Source organism: Chelonoidis abingdonii, chromosome 2 (assembly GCF_003597395.2).
Source record: "Chelonoidis abingdonii isolate Lonesome George chromosome 2, CheloAbing_2.0, whole genome shotgun sequence".
NCBI lineage: Eukaryota > Metazoa > Chordata > Testudines > Testudinidae > Chelonoidis > Chelonoidis abingdonii.
Genome location: NC_133770.1, coordinates 294,510,402 through 294,522,892, shown reverse-complemented (window position 1 = coordinate 294,522,892; position 12,491 = coordinate 294,510,402).

The following is a 12,491-nucleotide window of genomic DNA, read 5'->3' as shown; positions in this document are numbered from 1 at the left end:
TTTACCTGCCTGCTGCATCCGAGTTCAGATTGCTGTCCAGAGCGGTCAGTGGTGCACTGTGGGATACCGCCCGCAGGCCAATAATGTCGATTTCCGTCCACACTAACCGTAATCCGATATGTTAATATCGAATTTAGCGCTACTTCTCTCGTCGGGGTGGAGTACAGAAATTGATTTAAAGAGCCCTTTATATCAATGTAAAGGGCGTTGTAGTGTGGACGGGTACAGCGTTAAAACGATTTAACGCTCTTTAAATCGATTTAAACGCATAGTGTAGACCAGGCCTTACACTGGACGAGCAGCTGCACTTGTCATCCCAGCCAACCTGGCTGGGAAGCCCAGCTCCATGGGAAGCAAGCCTTGACCAACACATTGACCACAAGGTCAGATGCCTGATGGTGTGGAGGAAATCAGGATTCACCACCTCAAGCTTGTGCCACATGCTTACATCTGCCTCCACCACACAAGAAGGATGTATCTCCTCTGAAAATCCTTAGGGAGCGAAGGAGCTGGTGGGTGGCCAGGGCAGGAGATCCTCGAGCCAAGAGTTTAAATGTCCTGCTAGGAAAACAGCAGGTGAATTAGTCCACCTGTAACCTGCTGAGCAGCAACTGAATCTGCCACTGCTCTTTCCCTCCAGCCTCCAGATCAGGGGGGAAAAATGGGCCAGTAAGGGACGATTCTGTGCCTGTTTGGAGGAGTGGTCACAGAGAGCCAGGATGTTTGAGTTGATGAAGGTAGTTGGGGGAATGCATACTGGTGATGAACAAGGGGCACTTAGATCCTTAACAGCTGAAGTTCCTGTAGCACCTTCCTCAGCCATGGTACACCTGGTGTGCTGCTAGGGATTGGTGTACCACAGCACTCAAAGATCCAACAACAACAAAAAGCTATGATTACACTACCTGGAATAGATTTGATTTTGCAGACCCTTCCTGGCCAAGTTTTGGGTTTGCAAACAACAGCAAGGAGTGATTCATACCCAAGTCCTATTTCATCCAAGTTCCCAGAGACTGAGGGTTCTAATTTTGTCTCTTCTTGACTGTAAACTGTAGATTTGGCTCTACAAAGGAAACACAGGATGTGGAAAATTAGCATGGAATACGTAGTGATGAATGTGGTATAAATGCCAAGGGTAAAATAGATGAAATACTGTTTAACTTCTCTAGGACTGCCCATTCAAATTTCTGCATGATCAGCCTTGTAGCCCCATGTATTAACGTAACAATTCAGCCTTGATTAAAGTACGCGCAACTCCCTCTGAAGTCTATTGGAGTTTAAGGTATCAGTGGGCATCACTGCAGTCTATTTGTATATGTAAAATATTCCAATTTGCATAAATTAGCATGACAAGTGGAGATGGCCTCAACATGATTTTTTAGATCTTGATTCTAAGAGCTATGCTCAGCCAATGAAAATATGCAACGATACAACCGGAACTATATGGTCAGTCACAACAGCATGATATTCAAATATCAAATAAGCTACTTGCAAACAGGTTAAAGATCAGAAATTAGTCACTGAAATTATTTGGCAAATGTTAAATAAAAAAATTAGGGGGGGAATTACTGTTTTCAGACAATTCATGAACAGAGAAAAAAATTAATAAAATAAATTTGTTATTAGTGGAGATGGCAACCATTAGCTAGCTGAATACAACACGCTAAGAAATTATAATTTAAAATGGAACATCAAGAGCAATTTCCTTTATTTTTGAATCACTTTCACTACCATTTAAATGATTGTCTTATGGCTTCCAGTTGTGTTTATAAGGAAGCCCTTTTCTATGTTTGTGTAATGTAACACAATGGCAAAGAACCAAAGTGCCAACATGTACTTTCAATCTTGATGGTTTTTCTTTTTAGATTCAAAGAAATCAAACACAAAGAACATATACAAGAGAGTACAGTGTGTGTTACTCTGTGGCCGTGGCCATCTTGAACTAATTTACAGGGAACAGACTATAGGACACTCCGTAAGAAATACAGAGAAAACATTAAATGCAACTACATATTCCAAAGCAAGCTATAAGAGAAGAGAAAAGGAATTGCTACATTTAAGAGGTCCTGGAGGGAAGGTTAACAGAGGTGTTAGAGACAGGTGAGGAAAAAAGACAAAAGAATAAAAATAAATAACAGAATAATTAACCTTCATTTATCCTAATTAATTTAGGAATAAATTGAATGTTACCACTACGTACCCTGTCATAACTGTATGTAATGTGTGCCATCACATTATGTATTTTAAAATTATTTTTATTAGCCGTTTCATCTTCAGTTCAACTTCCTCTCTCAAGCCCTCATTACTGTTCAACACCTCCACAGTCTTTTTTGTCACTGGACATTTTTTGTCACTAGAAAATAAAATGGATCAATGCAGCAACTCAATTAAATTCTTCATCTCAAATTCTAATAAAATCAATTTGGAGAACTGGCGTGTCATTAAGCTTACATCATAATACAGTAATTAGAAACAACTTTCATCTTGCCATTTCCTTTGAAGATTTTAATTGCAATTAAACATGCCTTGCTTCTCCATTAAAGACTTTCAAAATGGAAATTGGATGAGAAGTTAGAGATAAGGCTGATTAGCGCAATCATACCTTCCTCCCCCATTTTTAATGTCAAAAAATGGTACACACGTGCCATTAAAATTTGCCTATCAGTTTCCTTCCTTTATATGTTAAAAGATAGTTAAAATTTGCTTATGTGGCATCTCCTTTAATAGAGGTTTGCAACCATGGTTGCCCATTCTGTATGATCTTCTGGTAACCTCTTTGTGCATGAACAATCCTTCTGATCCACCCAAGATAGCACATCATCCATCCAAGATATTATTTTTGTGCCTTGTGTTCTTCTGCCATCAACTTTCCTTCTAGTCCCTATAAAGATGCATTCCTATATCATATTCTAATAGGTCAGACTGGAGCAACAGAATCTATTTTATGTTTAGATCCACACACATTTAGGGGTTCAACTATATATGTTCTTGTTAAAGTTTGAGAGCAACAATTTTAATTAAAGATCCTCTCAAAGTGGCAGGTACAAATGGGTGACTATTATCATTTCTTGTCTTAGAGCAGTACCTAAGAGGCCCATGTGCTGTACAAACACTAAACAAAAAAAGATATTTGTAGACTGTTATTATGCAACATACACACGGACACACACACAGTCTTTGTTTGGCCAAGCTATCTTTCAATCTTTCTTCATAAATCAATCCTAACAGCCCTTTTGATTGGTTCTGTTGCTCTTCATTAAACTCCTCCCAGTTCATCAGTGTCTTTCTGGTACTGAGGTGCCCAGAAATGATCACATTTTTCCAAATGAGGCCACAGCAGGGCTGTAGAGAGAGGAACTATCAGTTCCATCCTTGATACTTCTGTATGCTGCCTGTAAACGGGTTTGGGACTCACCACCCACCGCACCTCCTGCTGGTGGCTCCGGGAATTAGCTCGCTTCCAGTGGAGCGCCCCCTCCTGGTGGTGTACCATCCATTTTTCTGCCCTCAGTTGGCATCTCTGGACCCACGATGCTCCCTGCTCAGTGGCATCCTCTTCAAGGCCACTGCCCTCCAGTAGTGCCCCTTAGTCTATCTGCACCCCCTTCCGGGGATTGATAATCAGCAGACCCACATTCCAGCCACAATATGCAACCATGTCCAATCACCCTCTGTGTCTAATCCCTCTTGGCAGGGATCTGGCATGGTTTAATGGTCGCTCCCTCCAGCCAATGGCTGGGTGTACTGCAAGGAGGTGGGGGGGACCCAGGCCCACCCTCTACTCTGGGTCCCGGCCCAGGGACCCTCTGGCATCATCCTCGCTGTCCTCCTCCTTTTCCTCCTCAGTCTGTTTCCCTGGGCCACTTCTCCTACGGCCCCTTGCACCCGCTAGGCCCTTCCCCTCAGGGCCTGCAGCCTGGCAGCTATGGGCTAGCTCCTTCTGGCCTCCCTGAGCCTGCCCAGCACTGTGCTGTCCATGGTGCTAGTCTCCCCCTTTGGAGACTGACCTTCCCCTTTTGAAGACCTGGGACAGACTGACTGCTCCTGCTCTGGGCAGCCTTTATATACCTCTGAGCCTAGCCCTGATTGGCTGTCTACAATCTGGGCCCTGATTGGCTTCCCATAAGCCCTTTTTTAATGGGCTCCCTGTCTGCGCAGGCCCCCTGGCCTACCACAGCTCACTCTCACAGGGAGTGGGGCAGTCCGCCCCACTACAGTGCCCAAAAATGGGACTGTGACATTCCACTGCTGTTATCTGGACCAGTGATCTGCTAGGTCACTCCAATCCTCGATTCTTGTGGTTAGCCTTATCCTGCTCTGCTGTGACAACCCCCACTTCCAGGCTGTTCACGCACAACCTCTAGCATGTAAGCTGCTCCTAGATTCGTGAGTGAGCACTCTTGGCCAGCTGCTGCTTCGATTGTGCAACCAAATGACACTAGCCAATATCTCCGGTCCCAGACACAACCCTAGGAACTCCTGTCTTGCAGTGCCCAGTTATGCCCGCTGGACGCTGCAAGCTTAAATGAGTTCATCAATTTAACAAAGAAATTGATATGTGCCAGGCTTGTTATCCCAAGGGGAGTCTCTGACATGCTTCAAACCAAATGCACTGCTTCAGGTAGAACAAACAAACAAATCTGTTAACTACAAAAGATAGATTTAAGTGATTATAAGTCAAAGGACAACAAATCATATCTGGTCAAATGAAATAAAAGGAAAATGCTTTCTAAGCTGATCTTAACACTTTCAGTGCCCTTACAAACTTAGATGCTTCTCACCACAGGCTGGCTGGTTGCCCTTCGGGCAGGCTCTCCACTTTGATCAGGACTTCAGTTGGTTGGTGGTGGTGGAGGTGTCTGTAGATGGAGGTGGGAGAGAGAGGAAGAGCATGGCAAACTTCTCTCTCTTTTATCATGTTCTTTCTTCCCTCTTGGCTTTGCCCCCCCCTTCAGAGTCAAGCGAGCATTACCTTAGTGAGCTGTAGCTCAGGAAAGCTCATGCTGAAATAAATTTGTTAGTCTCTAAGGTGCCACAAGTACTCCTGTTCTTTTTGCGGATACAGACTAACAGGCTGCTACTCTGAAACCTGTCATTACCTTATTGTAGCCCCAGACTGAACAAGGGAAGGGGGGTGACTCACTTCAGAGTCCAACACATCCTTCGTTGTTGCGTAAGCCAGTGTCTTTTGTTCCTGTGAGGCTGGGCTGGGTTTCTCCCATACATGCCCTGATGAAGTATGAACTGTCCCTCTGCTTCTGGAGAGTTTTCCCTGGGCTTGTTTTAAGCCATGAGGACACATTTTCAGTCTCATAACTATATACATAGAATTACAACCTATAACATCACTATAACAAAAATGCTCAGTGCATCATGAGCCTTCTGAAGACATCCGACATGACAAACTTTGCATTGGATACCACACAATCATATTATAAGGCTGAACATGGGGGTGCAGGGTGTTCCCCTGAGGTACAGAGTGTCACAGGAACTAGCCCTTCCTTCAAGTTAGCTGAGTAATTCATATCTTATAGACACAGGCCTAGAATTTCAAAGGTATGTAGATGTTGTTGGCTCAATGTTGCAGTGCCTAACTGATTTAGGATCCTGAAATTCATTTTCAAAAGGGATTTAGGCACTTTGAAGCCAAAACTCCATTGATAGTCAATGTAATTTAGGCTCCTAAATGCCCCAATCCCTCTAGAAAATGAGATTTTAGCTCCTAAATCAATTAAGCATTGCAATACTGAGCACAGTGATGCTTAAATAACTATAAAACTCTGGGCCACAGTGCTTGCACAGCAGAGTAATAAGTTCCCCCCTCCCGCTCCTGTGTGTGCCGCTCCATGTGTGTGGGATGCTAGCCCTCACGCCTGAGCAAGCTATGTTACAGGCGCACTGCATGTCCTGTGCTAGCCTGGTGCCATCAGGAGAGCAGTGAGAGGGGAGGTAGAGAAGTCACTACACAGCCTAAAGCCACTGCCGCCTCTGGTGGCTTGGAGGAGCAACTGCAGCTCTGTCTCCACTCCAGTATGAGGCATACAGCCTCAGCTAGGCTGCAAAGAGGCTTGTCAGGGCTGCCAAATGTGTTTGTCATTTGAGATGCCTGATACTTTTCAGCCACTACAGTTAAGACATATTTCTGTAACTCATTACAAATAACTAATATAATTTTCTCTCACACGCTCTACTGCTGCTCACATCCTCACATCTCAAGTTAACTTGTTTGTTGTATGAAGATGCAAAAATAAAATAAAAGGTTCAAACCAATGAACAAAATTTTTTCCTTTGCACACCATTTCTAGTAAAGATTTTAAAAACACTATTGTACAAACAAAATGACCAATTATTTTATACTGTGTTGTTGTAGTCATGTCAGTCTCAGGATATTAGCGAGACAAGGTGGTTAAGGTAATTAATATCTTTTATTGGACCAACTTCAATTTGTGGGAGAGACAAGCTTTCGAGAGATCTTCTTCAGATCTGGGAAATGGAGCAAGTTAGAGGTAAAAAGGCATCTCTTAAAAACTGAAAGTCAAATACTATTGAGGATAATAGAAAGGAGCATAAACTCTGGCAAAGCAAGTGTGAAAGTATAATTAGGCAGGCCAAATAAGAATTTGAAGTGCAACTAGCAAAAGACTCAAAATCGAACAGCAAAAAAAGAAACTAAGTGCACCAGAGAGCCTGTCAAACAATCAATGGGGCACGTGGACAATCCTGAAGTGCACCTTGAGCAATGCGAAGATACAGCCATTTCAGAGAAACTAAACTAATTCTTTGCATTGGTCTTCACTGCAGAGGATATGAGGGAGGTTCCCAGAGCTGAGCCATTCTTTTTAGGTGACAGATCTGAGGAACTGTCACAGACTGAGGTGTCAGTAGAGGCGACTTTGGAACAAATTGATAAATTAAGCAGTAACATGTCACTAGGACCAGATGGTATTCACCCAAGAGTTCAGAAAGAAATGAAATATGAAATTGCTGAACTATTTACTGTGGTATGCAAACTATCACTTAATGTGATCAAAAAGGCAATTCTGGCTATTTCAGGCCAGTAAGCCTACTTCAGTACCAGGCAAATTGGCTGAAACGCTAGTAAAAGAACAGAATTATCAGAAACATAGATGAACACGATTTGTTGGTGAAGAATCAACACAGCTTTTGTAAAGGGAAATCATGGCTCTCTGATCTATTAGAATTCTTTGAACTCTCAGAAAGCCTTTGACAAGGTCTTTCTACCAAAGGCTCTTAAGCAAAATAAGAAATCATGGGATAGAGGTAAGGTCCTCTCATGGATCAGTAACTGATTAAGAGACAGGAAACAAAAGGTAGGAATAAATTATCAGTTTTCAGAATGGAGAGTGGTAAATAGTGGTGCCCCTCAGGGATCTGTATTGGGACCAAAGCTGTTCTACATATTCATAAATGATCTGGAAAAAGGGGTAATCAGTGGGATGGCAAAATTTGCAGATGATACAAAATTACTCAGGATAGTTAAATGCAGACTGTGAGAATTTACAATGGAATCTCACAAAACTGGGTAACTGATGAATGGCAGATGAAAATCAAAGTTGATAAATGCAAAGTGATGCACACTGGAAAACAAAATCCCAACTATACATACAAAATGATGGAATCTAAATCAGCTGCTACTAAAGAAAAAGATCTTGGAGTCATTGGGGATAGTTCTCTGAAAACAGCTGCTCAATGTGCAGCAGCAGTCAAAGAGCTAACAGAATGTTAGGAAAGGGATGGATAATAAGACAGTAATTGTCATAATGCCACTATATAAATCCATGGTACGCCCACACCTTGAATATTACCTACAGTTCTGGTAGCTCTATCTGAAAAAAAGATGTATTAAAACTGGAAAAGGTACAGAAAAGGACAATAGATGATTAAGGGTATAGAACAGCTACTGTATGAGGAAAGATTAAAAAGATTGGGATTGTTCAGCTGGAAAAAGCTTACTGAAGGGGTATACAGAGGTCTATAAAATCATGAATGGGATGGAGAAAGTGAATAAGGAAGTATTATTTACTCCTTCACATAACACAAAAGCAATGGATCACCCAATTAAATTAATAGGCAGCAGGTTTAAAACAACCAGAAGGAAGTACTTCTTCACACAATACAGAGTTAACCTGTGGAATTTGTTGCCAGGGCATGTTGTGAAGGCCAAAAGTATAACTGAGTAAAAAGAAAAATAGATAAGTTCATGGAGGATAGGTCCATCAACAGATATTATCCAAGGTATTCAGATATGAAACCCCATACTCTGAGTGTCCCTAGTCTGACTGGCAGAAGGTAGGAGTGGATGACCTGGATCATTCAATAATTGCCCTGTTCTGTTCTTTTCCTCTGAAGCACCTAGCATTGTCAACTGTCAGAAGACAGGATACTGGACTAGATGGACCATTTGTCTGATCCAGGATGGCTGTTCTTATGGTTCCTGAAGAAAGTTTGGGATCATAGGAAGGGCTCTGTGGTGGTGGATAGTTGCTGTGTAACCCATGCATCTGTCCCTGTTGCTTTTAAACTGTAGTACTCAGTTTTGGATTTTTCCTGACAGAAGAATGGAGCAGCTGTCCATTAAGTCCAGCTAGTCTGGGACTAGCAGGTAAACAAATGGGGCAGGGGGAGTCATGAACCCTTGGAGCATGTTCAGTAGGGCATCTCTGAAGGTGGAGAACAATTCCAGTCCTAAGTATAAAGACAAAAAAGAACAAAACTCTTTTGTTAGTTCAGCACATATCAACCCAACACAGCCATCCAGAGCAGAAAGGGAAGATGACCATGTTCAATGGAAAGCGCAGGAGAATTAGATAGGCAGAGTTGAAATTTGTCCAGGATTAATATCCTCTACTCCTTATATATATAGTAAATCAGAATATATATAGATCAGAAAAGAGCTATTGCATCTATAGGGGCCTGAAAATCCTCTTGAGGGCCCCCAGTATGGTCCTTATACCAAAATGACCACGTGTGACAAGTAGTAAAGGTCTCTTTGACGACAAGCTGACTCAGAGCAGGAGACAGGATGGAGTTATGTGTGATAGCCCTGCAGGAGAGCTAGGGAAGGGGGAACAGCTGAGATCATTATTGCAGAGTTCACAATTTGTGAGTTCCGTTCAAATAACCTAAGGGATGAGAATCTCACCTGATATAATTACATGATTTAAAGTGACTTGTTTAATTGATGTATATCATTGAGTTGATGGCCATCCCCATTCAGAGTGAGGGTGGATACTTCAGTGAATCGTGACTGTCCCTTTATTTCATTTCACGAGCCAAAGATAATTAAAAGAGATTCTATATGCAAATTGTTTTTTTTAAAGAAGGCCAAGATGACATGGCCTTTGAGTCTGGAACTCAGTGTATGATTCCATCTGCAGAATATTAAAAGGGATTATTAAAGACATTTAACTTTGTGCAAGTTTGAAATAAGTGGCCTTTATCTTTTCTTTCCAAAGGTCACAGCTTTTTTTCATTGTCTCCATAGTGACAATAACTCATGTTGTAAGGATATAATTTACACAACATCCTGCAAAAGAAATTATCTCATTTTCCCTTAATAATGATGGTGAGTTTTGAGGCTATATCTGTGAACACCACCAAGCTACAGTATTATATACACCCAGAATTCACAAACTTAGATACAATTTGAAAAGCAGAGTCAGGATTTTCACAAGTGACTCCTGATTCTGAGTGCCTTAATTTTGGGCGCCCTGCTTGAGACACCGTAAAGGGTCTTGATTTTCAGAGGGTGGGTGGCCAGATCTTTCTGGAAATCAGATCCCTTTAAGGGACTTCAAAAAGGGATGCTCCTAAAAATCAGTTATTCTTGAAAATCCTGGCTTGTGGTTTTTTTGAGCAACAGGTTGCAATTGCTTCAGATTTTCCCTTGTTTTAAAAGAAGAGCATGTTCAAGGGTGATATAGATTATCTGACAAACTAATTTCAAGATGAGTGGCAAGATTTGTCATGAGGTAACATCTAGTAGAAGGTGACTGCCCTGCTGAATGAGATAGCAAGTCTGCAGATAGATTTGGGTTTGGAATTCAAAAGGAGCCATCATGGAATCCAAGTGGTAGATGAAGAGATCGAAATGGGCATTGATGAAAGAGATTGGAGCATGAACAAGTCTTTGAAAATATTACCTTTATTCAGTAGAGCTTTAGATAAACTGTGTGAAATATCCAGAGAAGAAAATACTATGATATAATACATTACACTAAGGATATGATTTAGTCATGGAGGTCACGGCAATCATGGATCCCGTGACTTTACTGGACCTCCGTGACTTCTTCTGCATCAGCTGTCAGCAGTTGCTGCCAGAGCAAGAGCCGTGCCTCCTCCCCCTCAGCTGCCACTGGGGCTGGAGCTGGAGCTGTGTGCCCCCCTGCCTCCCTCTCCTGCAGCTGTGGCCAGGGCCAGAGCCAGAACTGCGTGGCCCTGGTCCGCAACTGTGACCGGGGCTGGGGCCAGAGACAGGATTGTGCACCCTGCCCCCCACCCTGTGACTGTGTCCAGGGCTGAAGCCAGGACTGTGCTCCCACCCCCCATGGAGATCCAGCTGTCATTCCTCCCACACATACCCCAGTCTTGTCCCCTGGTTACTTTTAGTAAAGGCACAGACGGGTCACAGCTCCTGTGTATTCACTAGGCAGGGATGGAGAAATTTTTGTTTATTGTCCACAACCTCTCCGTGACTTTTACTGAAAATAACCGTGACAAAAATTTTAACCTTATATATTACTGAAGAATTTTAACAACTTCATTGCTGGGTCCTAATTCCACTCTCTGTGCGCTAGCTGCATTCTGTTAAAGCTGCAGTGCAACCTGCTATAACTAGCACATTGGCCTGGTACTTTAGGGGAATCCTGGCCTACAGCTAGAAAGAAGCATCAGTGCTTGACAATTGGCAGATGTTTCACCCTGAGGCAGGTCCACATTTGGGATAACACTTTGAGGAAATAGGATTGAATGAAGCTTCCACCAATAATAATGATAAGGATTGTGTTACAGACTGAACTTTGATTGGTTAACCTGATCTGAGTTGACTACAAGATCTGGGCTCTGCAACCGGCCCAAGGAAGGATCTCAGAATTGAGCTCTGTCAATTTAGACAACCAATAAAACTCCTTGAAAGGTGGGATTAAGACACAGTACATAAGTGGCTGGCACACTGGACTAGATGGCTTTTCTTGTGCCAATAATGCCTTATGGCCTTTCTTTAATCCCTTTCTCCATCCCTGCTTAGTGAATACCTCCTTTGGTGCACTACATTGTGTAGTTACTGCACTGTGCTGTGTGTACAGTAGCCATTCACGCAACCTGGCCTTCCTGTTGTCATTCGGAATGATGAAGCTGTTTGAAAAGTGGCACCAATTGATTGCTGAGCAGTTCAGGCATGGAGCACACACTCCTCCCTGCAGAACTGCAAATCCTCTGGGCTGCTTGGGACCAATACATATCACAATCCCAGTCCCTCTTCAGTGTTGACATTAAGGGTTGGTATCACTATGGGTTCACAGTGCAAAATGCATTAACATGTTAATGAATCATGTCCCTTGCCACAGTAAGGATTGAAGTTTTAATGTGATTTTATATTTGACACAGCTTGGTTAATGCCAGCCTCTGAGGGAAAGGAAGAGGCTGTATTTTGGCAACTTCTGTAGCTCCTCATGGCTCTTTAGTCCAGTTGCTGGCTGCATCCTAATCAGATTGTCAGAGCTGGAACTGGGGTGATGGTCAAAGCCCAAAAACCAAAAAGAAATTGCTTGTGTATGAACAAGAGCCAAATGACTAAGTAATGCACACGTGGAAAATAATCCCAAATATACATATAAAATGATGGGTTCTAAATTAGTTGTGACCACTCAAGAAAGAGATCTTGGAGTCATTGGGGATAGTTCTCTGAAAACATCTGTTCAGTGTGCAACGGAAGTCAAAAAAGCGAACGGAATGTTAGAAACCACTAGGAAAGGGATAGATAATAAACAGAAAATATCCTGATGCCACTATATAAATCCATGGCAAGACCACACCTTGAATATTACCTGGAGTTCTGGTCACCCCATCTCAAAGAAGACACAAGAGAATTGGAAAAGGTACAGAGAAGGGCAACAACAATGATTAGGGGTATGGAACAGCTCCCGTATGCAGAGAGATGAAAAGGTCTGGAACTGTCCAGCTTAGAAAAGAGACTCAGAGGATGTGGCAAGTGTCTATAAAATCAAGACTAGTGTGGAGAAAGTGAATAGGGTAGTGATATTTACCCTTTCGCACAACACAAGAATCAGGGATCACCCAATAAAATTAATAGGTAGTGTTGTCAAGAGGTGTGTGTCGTTGTCAGATGCTACCGGTGTGGTGCTCTGCTCTCTCCTTGTTGGTATCACTCAGCTGCGTGCGTGTGTTCCCTCTGTGTGCTGCCCCAGCTCTGCGCAGCTAGCTGACACAGCAGACCCGAAGAGAACCCCCAA